We start from the raw sequence: 16767 nt of genomic DNA on the forward strand, positions 1-16767 counted from the left end.
ATAGTGGTTTGCCAACTGATCAGGTGAGAGCATTTAATGATTGGGTGTTGAGTATTGGGGATGGCACTACTGCTGGTAGTAATCATACTGATGATGGAGACTCTGAGCTAGTTGAGATACCTCATGACATCTTAGTTCCAAAACTTGGCTCTCCTATTGATAATATCATAAGATCTACCTATCCCAACTTAGACACATTCTACTCAGACCCAAACTACCTAAGGGAACGGGCTATCATTGCTCCAAAAAATGATACCATCAATGAGATTAATAACCACGTCCTTTCTTTAATCCTAGGACATGAAAAGGTATACCTTAGTTTTGATTCTTTGGTTGAAACCTCCAAGGACCATGGTAACGTAGACCTACTTTACCCTGTTGAATTCCTAAACTCCCTATAGTTCAAGGGCATTCCTTCTCATAAACTTATGCTTAAGGTTGGCTTGCCCGTAATGTTGCTGCACAATTTAAACCAGAGTGCTGGCCTTTGCAATGGTACACATCTTATAATAACCTAGTTAGGTGACCGCGTGTTGGAAGCTCAGATAATAACTGGCTCTCACATTGGCGACAAAGTTCTCCTTCCTAGACTTTCGTTGCACGTGTCAAGCACTAAATGGCCATTTGTTCTTAGCAGACGCCAATTTCTAGTAAGATTGTGCTATGCAATGACTATAAATAAGAGCCAAGGACAAACTTTGCATAGCGTTGGCCTATACCTACCGCGCCTAGTTTTTTCTCATGGCCAGTTGTATGTTGCTATATCACGTGTTACATCTAGAGATGGACTACGTGTTTTGATTGACGACGACACAGACCTAGCCTCTAACCTTACTAAAAACGTTGTTTACAAAGAAGTCCTTTGGACGCTCTGGTAAATTGTTTTCCCTATATATGTTGGGCCCGCACCTTTGCAGGCTATGGTCTCATATCTTACCTGCATTATAGTGCTCTATTTGATACACTTCTTTTTCTTTTGGTGATGGGCCGCCACCAGATGGAGTACACCTTGGTATCATAGATTAATCCAACAAGGCACAATTGGACCATCAAGGTTAGAGTTGCTAGGATGTGGAAACTATCTTCGACTCCTAAGTGGAAGGGTGTAACTGTCATGGAACTTGTTCTGGTTGATGAAGAGGTATGTCCCTTGCTACATGCAGATATATGCTATTTCCCCTTAACTGTGGCCGTGCAATCTAAGACTCTCTACATCAGGGCGTGGGTATTACCGCTTGCATCGGGCATAAAGACGTTAGCAAATTTGCTGATTCTTTAGTTGAAGGCAGCTCCTATATGATTAAAAAATTCCAAGTTAGCAGGCAAGCAAGGAAGTATAGCCCTGTACCGAACCCAAAAACAATCTATTTTACATCGTGGACTATCGTAGAGGAGATACCTACAGAGCTGGCCACCTAGCTTCCCCTCTATATTTTCAATTTTGTGGACTTTGAGGAATTAACCCATAGACAGAGGATCAGACATGGCCTAGTAGGTATGCACTGCCCTTGCCTTGCCTACTCAGGTACCCTTTTCCTATTTTTCGTGATTTACTTCACATGTGACATGGTGTTTGCATTCCCAACAGATGTTATCGGACAACTTACAGTCATACATCCTATGGTGCGATCTAGTGGGCTAAATGGTGTGTGCGTGCGGAGGGTGGTGGAGCTACATGATCTAAGGTTGCTTCCATGGTAGTTTATGAGTATTTTGGTTAGCATAAACTTATTGTGACTACGCTTGCAGCGATCGTCTCTTACAAATTAAGTTGTGGGGTGAGCATGCAACCTCATTTGAAGACTAGATCCTTATTGAAACCATTGATAAAGATGAACCCATTGTGATGGTTTTTGCTGGGGTGCAAGTGAAGCAGTACTTAGGTGCATGCTATTTATCGTATCATTTCCATGTATCCTCTGCATTACGCCCAGTTCCTGATATAACCTATCCAGCCCACTGCCAACGTAGGTGCCACAACATGTCACATGTGCGAGCGGTGATGGCACTAAATGGTACATGAACATTGACCTTCCAGAAATGAACACTTTTTGTGTTGGGTAATACGATTCCCCTATTGTTCAGCCTTTACCGATTTGCAGGTTGTGTAAATGGTTGTTGTCCTTGTCCTTAGTTTACAGGGAAGAGGCTCTAAAGTTGTGTTCCTACCTGGCGATGATGATGCAGTGGTAGGTGTTGTTGATGAAGCAGGCGCCAACAGGAAAACTATGGCCGAGCTCCTAGCATTGGATCCCCGTGACAGCAATGTATTGCCTCCTTCATAGCAATTACCTATATGCACTACTCAGGTCATGTTGCTGAAATTTGGTCTGCCCTTCCATGTACGGTGTTCGTTTCACCTGCAACACAGTCATAAGAGAAATAGACGTTTCCAATGGTTGGTGGTATAAAGGTTGCAATACATGCAAGCGGGGCTGAAGGCTACTTTAGATGGCTTTGAATGCACTAACTGCGATAAGGGTAAACCAATGGTTATTCCCAGGTAATCCTTGCTTTAAACGCTACTATCCCTCCTTAGCAGACAAAGGTAGCTAGCTTGTTCCTGACATGTCTTCTTCTTTCCCACCCAAGCTATAAGCTAAGTGTGATCATCGAGGATACCACTGGCCGTGTGAAAATATTTCTCTTTGGAGGAGTAGCTGAACAGGTTGTTCGGCGAACTGCCGCTGAGCTTGTTGAAGAAAGCTCACCCAATCAGATTTTGCTACCTGCACCCCTTCATGTGAAAGCTCTAGTTTGGTTTTGGTGAATTGATGAAACCCTAAGTGCTAACCTAGTTTATCAAGTGATCATGAGATAGGTAGCACACTTTAAGTGGAGAAGCTAATGAAGATCATAACATGACAATGGTGATGGCATGGCAATGATCAAGGGCTTAAACTTGAAAAGAAGAAAGAGAAAAACAAAAAGCTCAAGGCAAAGGTATAATTTATAGGAGCTATTTTGTTTTGGTGATCAAGACACTTAGAGAGTGTGATCACATTTAGGTTTGATAGCCATACTATTAAGAGGGGTGAAACTCGTATCGGAATGCGGTTATCAAAGTGCCACTAGATGCTCTAACTCTTTGCATATGCATTTAGGATCTAGTGGAGTGTTAACACCCTTGAAAATGTTTGTGAAAATATGCTAACACATGTGCACAAGGTGATACACTTGGTGATTGGCACATTTGAGCAAGGGTTAAGAGAACAGAGGATATGCCAGCATCGGTCAAGTGACCGGACGCTGGATCCAAATGCACCGGACACTAACTGCCTGCGTCCGGTCGCACTGACTTGGCGATACAGTGGCTAGGGTTTACCACCGGACGCTGGGCTATGTCCGGTCGAGGTGGACCAAACGCGTCCGGTCGAGGAAAAACAGATTTGGACCCTTACTGTACTCGACCGGACGCTGGGGCTTCAGCGTCCGGTCAGTTTTGCCGGAGCGTCCGGTCAGCTTCGTAGCTGTTGAATTCTGACGAACAACGTTTGAAGCTAGTGACACATGGCATCCATCAGTGGACCGGATGTTGAGTCCAGGGTCCGGTCAATTGGACTGGAGCGTCCGATCAGAGCGCAGTGTGCCTAGTGAAGGGGTACAACGGCTCTATTTCGTGGGGGCTTCTATTTAAGCCCCATGGCCGGCTATAGCTCACATCTTTGGCCATTTTCATTGACATAGCAACCTTGTGAGCTTAGCCAAAGTCCTCCCACTCATCTCCATCATTGATTCATCATCATATTGAGATTGGGAGTGAATCTAAGTGCATTGCTTGAGTGATTGCATCTAGAGGCACTTGGTGTTCATGTTTCGCTATGGATTTCGCTTGTTACTCTTGGTGGTTGCCGCCACCTAGATGGCTTGGAGCAGCGAGGATCATTGAGCGGAGGGTGGTGATTGTCTCTGGCTCTGATCGTGGTGATTGTGAGGGGTTCTTGACCTTTCCCCGGCGGAGCGCCAAAAGGTACTCTAGTGGATTGCTCGTGGCTTGTGTGATCCTCATCTTGTGTTGGTTGTGCGGCACCCTATTAAGGGTTTGGCGTGTGAAGCCAATTAGTGCGTGAACCTCCAAGTGAGTGAATCGCCACAGCGAGGAGTAGCTTGCCGGCAAGCAAGTGAACCTCGGTAAAAAAATCATTGTGTTCATCATTGATTCCGAGGTGATTGGTCTTCATTGTTATTCATCCTTGTGATTGATTGGTTTCTTCATCAACACGGCAGTATAACCTTCTTGATCACTCTCTTTACTTTACCGCAAACTAGTTGACAAGCTCTTTAGTGTAGCTAGTTGTGAGAGCTTGGTTGGTTGGTTGGTGTGGCTCTTTAGTTAGCCTTTGAGAGCACACCAACATAAGGTAGTGTCATAGCTCTTGTGTGAATCGACACTATCTAAACTAGAATTGTGGTAGGTGGCTTGCATTCTAAGTAGGCTAGCGCAACACTTGCTTCGCTTCATAATTGTCTAACCATTTTGTTAAACGTTGTTGTAGAAATTTTATTAGGCTATTCACCCCCCCTCTAGCCATTAGGACCTTTCAATTGGTATCAGAGCCGAGGTCATCGTTAATTGTGGCTTAACAACCTTCGGTGTTAAAATGGCTCAAATCAACAACACCAAGAAGCCACCCCAATTTGATGGCTCAAATTATCCTTATTGGAAGTTAAAGATGACCACACACATCAAGTTAATCAATAGAAAGGTGTGGAAGGTGGTAGAAACCAAAATTGAGATTGGTGATCTGGAGAATTCCACCATGGCCGAAGAAGTGCTTCTCCAAAACAATGACATTGCTCTAAGTGCTATTCATGATGCAATTGATGAGAGAACATTTGAGCAAATCAAGAATATTGAGATGGCTCATGAGGCTTGGAAGAAGTTGGAAGAATCATTTGAGGGCACTCAAGCCGTGAAGGGTGCAAAGGCATACATTCTCAAAGAGAAGTTTGCAAGCTTCAAGATGAAGGAGGATGAGAGTGTGCCGGAGATGTTTCATAGGCTTCAAGTGCTTGTCAATGATCTCAAAGCACTTGGAGAAGAAGTAAAGGACAAGGACTTCTCCCACAAGTTCTTGAGATGCTTACCTTCAAGATTTGGTACATTGGTCACTATTCTAGTAAGGAGTGGTTTGGACACCATGACACCAAACTAAGTGTTGGGAGACATCATGACCGATGATACATATAGAGATGATGATGAAAAGGAAGAAAAGGAGAAGAAAGATGAGAAGAAGGATGAGAAGAAGAAGAGTGTGGCATTCAAAGCCACATCATCCAAGGGCAAAGCAAAGCAAGAAACATCAAGTGAAGAAGATGAATCATGGGATGATGATGATGATGATGATGATGAGAAGATGGCTCTATTTGTCAAATGATTTGGCAAATTCATGGTGAAGAAGGGCTACCGTGCTAGAAGAAAGAAGTCTTCATCCAAGAACAAATAAGAGTCAAGAAGGTGCTTCAAGTGTGGAAGCAAAGATCATCTTGTTGCTCAATGTCCATACAATAGCGACAATGATGATGATAACAAGAAGAACAAGAAGAAGGACAAGAAGGAAAAGAAAGAGAAGAAGGACAAGATGGCTTTCAAGAAGAAGAAGGGTGGTTCATATGTAGTCACTTAGGATAGTGATGCTTCCTCAAGTGATGATGATGATGATAGTGATGATCACAAGACCACCAAGAAGAAGGTTCTTGCAAGCATTGCTATAAATGAGAAGCCTTCTCTCTTCGAATCTTCATCATGCTTCATGGCTAAGGCCACTAAGGTACAATCTTGTGATGATAAAAGTGATGAAGAACATGTTAATGATAATGAACGTGAAAATGAAAATGATAGTGATAGTGATGATGATGAACCTACTAAGGATAAATTATTTGACATGCTAGAAGATGCTAAAGAACACTTTGACATTAAGAGAAGGGAATGCAAGAGTTTGAATAAGGAGGTAAAAGCCCTTAAGCAAGCCCTTGATGAGCTCAAAGCAACTCATGAGAAGCTAGAGGAAGCCCATGGGAAGCTTGGCAAGGCTCACAAAAAGCTTAAAAAAGCTCATTCCACTTTGCTTAATGAACAAGATAAAAAGAAGCATGTTGAAACTTGTGATGTAGGTGTAACTTGTGATTTAATTGATACATCACTATCTATGCCTATCATTGTTGCTACTACTAACCCTTCTTGTAGCACTTCCACTTCTACCTCATCTAGTAGTGATGGTCTCACTTGTGATGCCTCACTAGTGGTTGAGAATGAGAACCTCAAGAAGGAGGTCACTAAGCTCACTCACACCTTAGCTAAGGCTTATGGTGGTGAGGATGAAAGGTCCTTGTTGGTTTTGGTAATTGAGTGACAACCTAGGTGGACTAATTGTGTTTATGTGAGATACACAGGTGATTAGTCCACAGGTACATGTGTGTGAGCAACATATGTCATGAAGGTGAAAATGGCTTGGAGATGTTGCAAAGCTCACACATGTGATGATGAAGGAGCTTATTGCACATGAGACATGACATTGAGTCATGTGATCAAGGTGGAGAAGATCAAGACATGACTTGGCTTGATGGACCGGTTGCAAGCGTGAAGGGCAAGTCGAAGGCTTTGGAGTGATGGACCGCGTGGCGGTGAAGCTTGAGCAAGACTTGGCGCCGATGGACGATGGCAACGGTGAAGAGCAAGTAAAGTCAAGATCGATGAACCAATATGATCACATGATGATATGAAGTGGATCATATCATTGTTGATCGTATTGGTGCATGTGTTGCATCGACATTGAAGGAGATGGAATGGAATGCGCAAGGCAAAGGTATAACCTAGGGCATTTCATTTCACCGGTCATAGGTGTGTAGAGAAGTTTATGACCGAGTTTAGGATAGATGGCCGTACTATCAAGAGGAGCAAACTTGTTTGCATATCGGTCATCTAGTGCCACTCAAGTGATCTAACTTTGCATTGTCGCTAGGATCGAGTGGCGTGGCAAGTTGAGTGGCTAACATCCTTTGGGAAATGATTGTGAAAATGCTAACACACATACACATGGTGGTGTACACTTGGTGGTGTTGGCACATTTACAAAGGAGGTGGTATTCGGCGCTTTCGGGAAAATGGAATGCCTATTTTCTATTGCGCCGGATGCAAATTCTTGGTGGTTAGCTCATTGGAGCAAGGATGAAGAAGTTAGAAGTGAGAACGAGTTAGTCACGAAGATGCTGGCGTCGGTCAACTAACCGGACGCTGGATCTGAATGCACCGGACGCTGACTGCCTGCGTCCGGTCACGCTGACGTGGAGTGTAGCAGTAGCTGGAGAGTGACCGGACGCTGGTGCTATGTCCGATCGCGTTCGACCGGACGCGTCCGGTCATGCTCGGGAGCTTACTGGAAACGACCGGACGCTGAGGGTCCAGCGTCCGGTCAGTTGAAGCTGCTGCGTCCGGTCAGGTCAAGTGACCGTTGGAATCGGGACACGTGGCCGTCTGCGGGCGACCGGACGCTAAGGTCCAGCGTCCGGTCAACTCGACCGGAGCGTCCGGTCGGCCCGACCGTTGCCCAGTGAAGGGGTAACGGCTAGTTTAGCCCTTGGGGCTATAAATAGAAGTGGCCCTCGGCCATGGCTGGTGCTGAGCACCTCAAGGGACTTAGTGTCCATGCTTGTGAGTGCTTGGGAGCCCTCCATCACACATATACTTGATAGTGATCATTCGATTGTGTGAGTGAGCGATTCTAGTGCGATTGCATCATGAGGTTGCATCGAGTGGCACTAGGTGATCGAGTTGCAAGCCGGTGGTGCTTGTTACTCTTGGAGGTTGCCACCTCCTAGATGGCTTGGTGGTGGTCTCCGTCGAAGCGCGCAAGAAGCTTGTGCGGCGCTCCGGAGAAGTGCTTGTGAGGGGCATTGTGCTCGCCCCGCGGGAGCCGCGAAGAGCAACTCTAGTAAAGCGTGTCATTGAGCTACCCTCACTCAAGGGGTAGGTTCTTGCGGCGCCCGACGTGCGGGCTTAGCGGGTGATGCTAATTAGCCGCCGAACCACCAAGTGAGCGGTCGACACAACGGGGACTAGCGTGTTGGCAAACACGTGAACCTCGGGAGAAAAATCATCGTGTCAACCTTGTTCTTCCCGTTGGTTTGCATCCCCATTACACAAGCTTGCGTTTACTTTCATATATATTAAGCTTGTGTAGTTGCTCTTGTAATTAGATAGCTTGTGTAGCTTGCTAATTACCTTCTTGCTTGTGTAGCATAGAAGTAGCTCCCTTGTGTGGCTAATTTGGTTTTAGTAACCTTGTTAGTCACATTGCTTAGTTTGTGTAGCTAAGTATTTGCGCTCTCTAATTAGGCATTGGTTGCCTTGTTATTGAGCATTGCTAGTGAGCATCGTTAGCTTTGTGCTTTTGCTTACTAGCATGTGTAGGAGCTCTCTTGTTGCTTAACATACTAGTGGCATAGGTTTGTGTAACCTTGCTCTTAAAATTGTTTAGGAGAGCTCTAACTAGCCCGGCACCTTTGTTGCATAATTGTTATCTTTGCAAGGTGCTAGTGAACATATATAGTGGGGTATAGTCTTGGCTAGACCGATAGTTTTAATTCCGCACTTGTTTCGGTTAGCCAACGCGATTAAGTTTTAAAAAGGACTATTCACCCCCCTCTAGTCGTCATCTCGATCCTTCAGAGGACCGTTTGCTTATGTGCTTGGGTAGCCAAAGAGCTTCTCTCTACAAAGAGGGATTGGGCTATACCCCCAAGAAAGGTAAGGCGGCTTTTGCTCCTCACAAGACTAGTTTTGTGAAGAACAATGGTCGGTTTTGACTAGTTGCAAGCAAGTTGGTCATAAAGAGCAAGAATGCAACAACAAGAGAAAAAAATGCTAATGTATCCTTCATAAAGCTTGATTCATGCTATATGCTTGTTAAGGGTACAAATGGTATGAAGGCTAAGTTCATTGGCAAACCATGGATGGGCTCAAAGAAGAAAGCCATTTGGGTGCCAAAGAGCTTGGTTACTAACCTTCAAGGACCCAAGCAAGTTTGGGTACCTAAAAGGAATTGATCTTCTTTTGTAGGTCAATTACAAAGCCGGAGGAAGGCATTGGGTTCTTGATAGTGGGTGCACTCAACACATGACCGGTGATGCAAGAATGTTCAACTCAATCAACACCAATGGCAATGATGGTTATGATAGTATCACATTTGGTGACAATGGCAAAGGCAAGGTCAAAGGGTTTGGTAAGATTGTAATATCCAATGACTTAAGCATATCCAATGTGTTGCTAGTAGAGAGCTTGAACTTCAATTTGCTATCCGTGGCTCAATTGTGTAATCTTGGCTTCAAATGCATATTTGGGATAGATGATGTAGAGATCATAAGTGTAGATGGCTCTAACTTGATCTTCAAAGGTTTTAGATATGAGAATCTATACTTGGTTGATTTCAATGCTAGTGAAGCTAAATTATCTACATGCTTGTTCACTAAGTCTAGCATGGGTTGGTTATGGCATAGAAGGCTTGGTCATGTTGGAATGAAATAATTGAATAGATTGGTTAAGCATGACTTAGTTAAAGGCTTGAAAGATGTTGTGTTTGAAAATGATAAGCTTTGTAGCTCTTGTCAAGCCGACAAACAAGTTGGAAACACCCATCCTAAGAAAAGCATGATGAGCACTAGTAAAGCATTTGAGTTATTGCACATGGATTTGTTTGGGCCAACACAATACACTAGTATCGGTGGTAACAAATATGGATTTGTGATAGTAGATGACTACACTAGATACACATGGGTATTCTTTCTAGTGGACAAAAGTGATGTATTTGCAACATTCAAATCATTTGTCAGAGGCATTCACAATGAGTTTGAAACAACCATCAAGAGAGTTAGAAGTGACAATGGTAGTGAGTTCAAGAATACTAGAATTGATGAGTTATGTGATGAATTTGGAATTAGACATCAATTCTCAGCCAAATACACCCCACAATCAAATGGCATTGTTGAGAGGAAGAATAGAACACTTATTGATATGGCAAGGTCTATGCTTAGTGAGTACAATGTGAGTCAATCCTTTTGGGTCGAAGCTATCAACACGGCTTGCTATTGTAGCAACCGCCTCTATTGTCACCGATTGAAAGAGAAGACACCATATGAGCTCTTGAATGGTAGAAAGCCCAACATTGCATATTTTCGGGTCTTTGGTTGCAAATGCTATATCTTGAAGAAAGGCACTAGATTGGGCAAGTTTGATAAGAAATGTGATGAAGGATTCTTACTTGGATATTCCACTACAAGCAAAGCATATAGAGTATGGAATTTGGATAGTGGTACTCTTGAGGAAGTTCATGATGTTGAATTTGATGAAACCAAGGGTTCACAAGTAGAGAATGAGAACTTGGAAGATGTTAGAGGCATTCAACTTTCAAATGCCATGAAGAACATGGATATTGGTGAATTGAGGCCTAGGCAAGTGAATGATGATGAAGATGATCAAGTGCATGTGCTCTCCAACACAAATGTGCAAGATGATACAAATCAAGTTAGTGCAAGTGGCTCTCATGACAATGAACAAGATCAAGTGGCTAGTACATCATCTCAATCCAATGATCAAGCAAGTACAAGCAATCAAGTTCCAATCCTCCAACCAACCAATATTGCAAGAGATCATCCTTTGGACACTATAATTGGAGATATTTCAAGAGGTGTACAAACAAGATCAAGATTGGCATCATTTTGTGAACACTTCTCATTTGTGTCATCCATTGAACCAAAGAAGATAGATGAAGCTTTGAAGGATGTTGATTGGGTGAATGCTATGCATGAAGAATTGAACAACTTCACAAGAAATCAAGTATGGGAATTGGTAGAAAGACCAAAGAGACACAATGTGATTGGAACCAAATGGGTCTTTAGAAACAAGCAAGATCAAGATGGGATAGTAGTAAGGAACAAAGCAAGATTGGTAGCACAAGGCTATACACAAGTTGAAGGTCTTGACTTTGGAGAAACATATGCTCCAGTTGCTAGATTGGAAGCAATTAGAATCTTGCTAGCCTATGCTTGTGCCCACAACATCAAGCTCTATCAAATGGATGTTAAGAGTGCATTTCTCAATGGCTACATCAATGAAGAAGTATATGTTGAGCAACCTCCCGGTTTTGAAGATGATAAGAAGCCCAACCATGTATACAAGTTGAAGAAGGCATTGTATGGCTTGAAGCAAGCACCTAGAGCATGGTATGAGAGATTGAGGGACTTCCTCCTCTCTAAAGGGTTCACAATGGGCAAGGTTGACACCACTCTTTTCATCAAGAAGATTGGAAAAGATCTATTTGTATTACAAATCTATGTTGATGATATCATATTTGGATCAACAAATCAAGAATTTTGTGATAAGTTTGGGAAGATGATGGCTAATGAGTTTGAGATGTCCATGATTGGAGAATTGAGTTACTTCCTTGGTCTTCAAATCAAGCAATTGAAGAATGGTACATTTGTGAGTCAAGGCAAGTACATCAAGGACATGATCAAGAAGTTTGGCATGATTGATAGCAAAGTCATTAGCACACCAATGGGAACCAATGGCAACTTGGATAGTGATGCAAGTGGAAATATGGTGGATCAAAAGTTGTATCGATCCATGATTGGAAGCCTACTCTATGTGACCACATCAAGGCCGGATGTCATGTTTAGTGTATGCATGTGTGCAAGATTTCAAGCCTCACCAAGAGAAAGTCATTTGAAGGCTACAAAGAGAATATTGAGGTACTTGAAGCATACACCAAATGTTGGGTTGTGGTATCCCAAAGGAGCAAAGTTTGAGCTAGTTGGTTACTCCGACTCGGACTATGCGGGATGCAAGGTTGAAAGGAAGAGCACCTCGGGCACATGTCAATTGTTGGGAAGATCACTTGTTTCATGGTCATCAAAGAAGCAAAATAGTGTTGCATTATCAACCGCCGAAGCCGAATACATATCCACCGGTAGTTGTTGTGCACAAGTACTTTGGATGAAGGCCACTTTGAATGACTTTAGAATTAAGTTCAAGAAAGTGCCATTGCTATGTGACAATGAGAGTGCAATCAAGTTAACCAACAATCCGGTTCAACATGCAAGAACAAAGCACATTGATGTCCGCCACCATTTCATAAGAGATCACCAACAAAAAGGGGACATTTGCATTGAGAGTATAGGCACCGAAGATCAACTTGCCGACATATTCACCAAGCCATTGGATGAGAAAAGGTTTTGCAAGCTAAGGAATGAGTTGAACATATTGGATTTCTTAAATATGTGTTGATGCACCCCCCACTTTTATGACATGCCTCTCCTTTGAGCACTCCAAGGTAAAAGTTGATTGGCATGACATACATCCTTGCTAAGGACATGTTTAGTGCATCTAGTCATATTTTCAATCTTATTAGGACCTTTCAAGTGGTTCTATTTTATTAGGCTCATTCATGAAAATCAAATGATTTTGATGTCTATATGGTATCACTATTGCTTCTATGCTTGACATGATCTAGTGATAGCATATGACATGTTTATGGGCTTATAAACCTAGTGTTTAATCTAGAATATGAGCTATAAGTGTTTAACTCAACATGGTACAAGATAACCCTTATTTGGAGGTGTGAAGAAGCTTGTCCTTGGATCAAACCGAGTTAAATATCTTTGGTAAATGATCTAGACTAGACCAAATTTGGGAAAAATTATCCTCACCCCATTGATTGACATTGATAATCTCGACCCTACAAGTAATACTATCTATATTTAGAACCTTTGTGGTCATTGATGACAAAGGGGGAGAGAAACAAAGATATTAGTACATGGGAAACAAAGATATTAGAACATGGGGAGAAAAACGAAGATACTAGTGTACTAAGATGATATTAGTGTACTAAGATAGTGAAAAGACAACAAAGGGGGAGAACTTGACATAGGGGGAGAGATATGACAAAGGAAATGAATCAATTAAAATTTGAGCACACAAGTAGGGGGAGCAAGCTCATGAACTTGTATGGTGTATGTATATGTGCATTTCATATGTTTGCTTGCATGGCACAAGTATTAAATTTACACATCTATGCTTGTGTGATGAATGTTAGTTGTAAGATTGAATGATGAAATGAAATCACAAGATAATTTTCATTTCCAAGTAAGCCTTTACAAGTGGTATCTTTTCAAAGTATGTTTCCAAGTGATATAGAACTAACCATGGTGCTAAGGACAGTATATTGGTGCACTCCGATTGGTATCACGCTTCAAAGGTCCATCTTTTATACCTTAGCATCATGTGGTAGACATTGACTCCTATATTTCCTATCTAAGCATATGTGCAAGCTATAATCCAAACTCTTAGCACATATGTAGGGGGAGCAATTGCTACCATTTGGGGTTCATGAAACTTGTCCATATCCTTTTACACATGGTAAATATGCTTGGGCAAGCAACATGGATTCAATTAAATTTCAATTCATATCTTTGTATAAGGGTTGTCATCAAGTACCAAAAAGGGGAAGATTGAAAGCTCTAGTTTGGTTTTGGTGAATTGATGAAACCCTAAGTGCTAACCTAGTTTATCAAGTGATCATGAGATAGGTAGCACACTTCAAGTGGAGAAGCTAATGAAGATCATAACATGACAATGGTGATGGCATGGCAATGATCAAGGGCTTAAACTTGAAAAGAAGAAAGAGAAAAACAAAAAGCTCAAGGCAAAGGTATAATTTGTAGGAGCTATTTTGTTTTGGTGATCAAGACACTTAGAGAGTGTGATCACATTTAGGTTTGATAGTCGTACTATTAAGTGGGGTGAAACTCGTATCAGAATGCGGTTATCATAGTGCCACTAGATGCTCTAACTCTTTGCATATGCATTTAGGATCTAGTGGAGTGTTAACACCCTTGAAAATGTTTGTGAAAATATGCTAACACATGTGCACAAGGTGATACACTTGGTGATTGGCACATTTGAGCAAGGGTGAAGAGAACGGAGGAGATGCCAGCTTCGGTCAAGTGACCAGACACTGGATCCAAATGCACCGAACGCTGACTACCTGCGTCCGGTCGCGCTGACTTGGCGGTACAGTGGCTAGGGTTTACCACCAGACACTGGGCTATGTCCGGTCGAGGTGGACCGGACGCGTTTGGTCGAGGAAAAACAGATTTGGACCCTTACTGTACTCGATCGGACGCTGGGGCTTCAGCGTCCGGTCAGCTTCGTAGCTGTTGAATTCTGACGAACAACGTTTGAAGCTAGTGACACATGGTGTCCATCAGTGGACCGGACGCTGAGTCCAGGGTCTGGTCAGTTGGACCGAAGCGTCTGGTCAGAGCGTAGTGTGCCCAGTGAAGGGGTACAACGGCTCTATTTCGTGGGGGCTTCTATTTAAGCCCCATGGCCGGCTATAGCTCACATCTTTGGCCATTTTCATTGACATAGCAACCTTGTGAGCTTAGCCAAAGTCCTCCCACTCATCTCCATCATTGATTCATCATCATATTGAGATTGGGAGTGAATCCAAGTGCATTGCTTGAGTGATTGCATCTAGAGGCACTTGGTGTTTGTGTTTCGCTGTGGATTTCGCTTGTTACTCTTGGTGGTTGCCGCCACCTAGACGGCTTGGAGCAGTGAGGATCATTGAGCGGAGGGTGGTGATTGTCTCTGGCTCCGATCGTGGTGATTGTGAGGGGTTCTTGACCTTTCTCCGGCGGAGTGCCAAAAGGTACTCTAGTGGATTGCTCGTGGCTTGTGTGATCCTCATCTTGTGTTGGTTGTGCGGCACCCTATTGAGGGTTTGGCATGTGAAGCCAATTAGCGCGTGAACCTCCAAGTGAGTGAATCGCCACAACGAGGAGTAGCTTTTCGGCAAGCAAGTGAACCTCGGTAAAAAAATCATTGTGTTCATCATTGATTCCGAGGTGATTGGTCTTCATTGTTATTCATCCTTGTGATTGATTGGTTTCTTCATCAACACGGTGGTATAACCTTCTTGATCACTCTCTTTACTTTACCGCAAACTAGTTGACAAGCTCTTTAGTGTAGCTAGTTGTGAGAGCTTGCTTGCTTGGTTGGTGTGGCTCTTTAGTTAGCCTTTGAGAGCACACCAACATAAGGTAGTGTCATAGCTCTTGTGTGAATCGACACTATCTAAACTAGAATTATGGTAGGTGGCTTGCATTTTGAGTAGGCTAGCGCAACACTTGCTTCGCTTCATAATTGTCTAACCATTTTGTTAAGTGTTATTGTAGAAATTTTATTAGGCTATTCACCCCCCCTCTAGCCATTAGGACCTTTCATCGTGGCCTTGTTGGTCAAAAGTATGTCTTCCAGGTGGTTATTAGTGAGCAAACCTTTAGGACTGGGCAGCTCTACTTCCAAGCTAGGAGGGTGTTCCCCGATCCAATGGCTGCTGAGGCTCGTGGTCCTACCGAACGTTCACCGCATGATCCTAGGGATCCTAAAGCTATGAACAAGATTGGGACATCAAGTGTTGCCTCTAGAAAAGATGACCAGGCACATGTTCTTGTCATTCCTGAGGTTCCTAACAATGTAGATGGTGGCTCGACCCCTCCTCCTGCCCTTGCCGTAGTGGCTAATACCAAAACCTCATCCAACACGGGGAAGGAGGTACCCTCTGATGTCCATGAGGAGCATGGGTATGTACCTTTGTGTACTAAGTAATCTAAATCATTTGCCATACCCATGTAGTGCACTCTTCACACCCCTCGAAATTAGTTTAAAAGGTATTACATTAGGTTCCAACATTGAACGTTAAGTGTGGCTATGGTCACCTTCCCGGGTGAAGTACGGACCATGAATGGGTGATTTGCTTATATAGTTTTTTTTGCAGAACTATTCTAGGTAAGAGACCAAGGTCTGCTCGTAGGGATCTATTCCCTGCAAAGAAAGCCAGAGCAAGGTAGCTTATTCATTCTTATTCTATTTTATTGTTTGGTTCCATCAGTTAGGTGACAAAGTATTTCTAATTTGCAGCGATGAGTAGGCCTACATCCTTGGTGTGGTAGAACCGCCTAATCTAATGCCTCATAGGAGTGCTTGTCTTCCATTAGACACGAAGCACTCGAAGGAGAACACTAAATTACTCGGTTCCGTCGGGCACACCCTAGGGGAGAACCCAAAAATCCACATTTTCGCCATCAGGATCACAAATGAGAGAATAAAGCTTACATCCTTCTTAACCATTTCTTACATCACTTTAACTATACATCAGAGTATAACATTTATTATTATAATAGCGGAATGTAATCATATTATCAGAATTATGAACACTTTAAATTAACAGCGGAATATAAACATGTGATCAGAATTACAGCGAAAATAAATAGCTAATCATGACATGATGAAGTATTGATATATAAACTACGACAACAGATTATGAAACTTTTATTCATAAAAGCATTTGGTGAGGGTTATAAATAACAACTACGATCGCAGCGTAAAGGAATCCCCGCTGAGCCCACCAGGAGGTATCCACACACAAGGGTCAGCTCTAGCATCCACCTGTCACCTGCAACAGGGGGAATAAAACCCTGAGTACTCAATTGTACTTAGCAAGACTTACCCAATAGGAGAAAAGAAAAGACTTCAAGGATATGCAAGGCTAACTGGCTTGTGGGTTTATTGCATTTGCTGGAAGCATTACTAAGCATGCGTCCTTATATTCGATTTTTATTAAGAGCCGCATTGGTTCATTAACTAACCATTCTATGTAAGCACCTGTGCTACTTTCAAGCAGGTGGTAAGCAATCAGATTTCCTTTTT

The 16767-nt window shown here is 42.9% G+C and overlaps 1 pseudogene; it reads left to right on the top strand.

Moving 5' to 3' along the window:
- The first annotated feature begins 997 nt into the window (after positions 1-997).
- Positions 998-15908, top strand: LOC136455196 (replication protein A 70 kDa DNA-binding subunit D-like; annotated as a pseudogene).
- Positions 15909-16767: the final 859 nt, after the last annotated feature.

Source organism: Miscanthus floridulus, chromosome 5, assembly GCF_019320115.1.
Source record: "Miscanthus floridulus cultivar M001 chromosome 5, ASM1932011v1, whole genome shotgun sequence".
NCBI lineage: Eukaryota > Viridiplantae > Streptophyta > Magnoliopsida > Poales > Poaceae > Miscanthus > Miscanthus floridulus.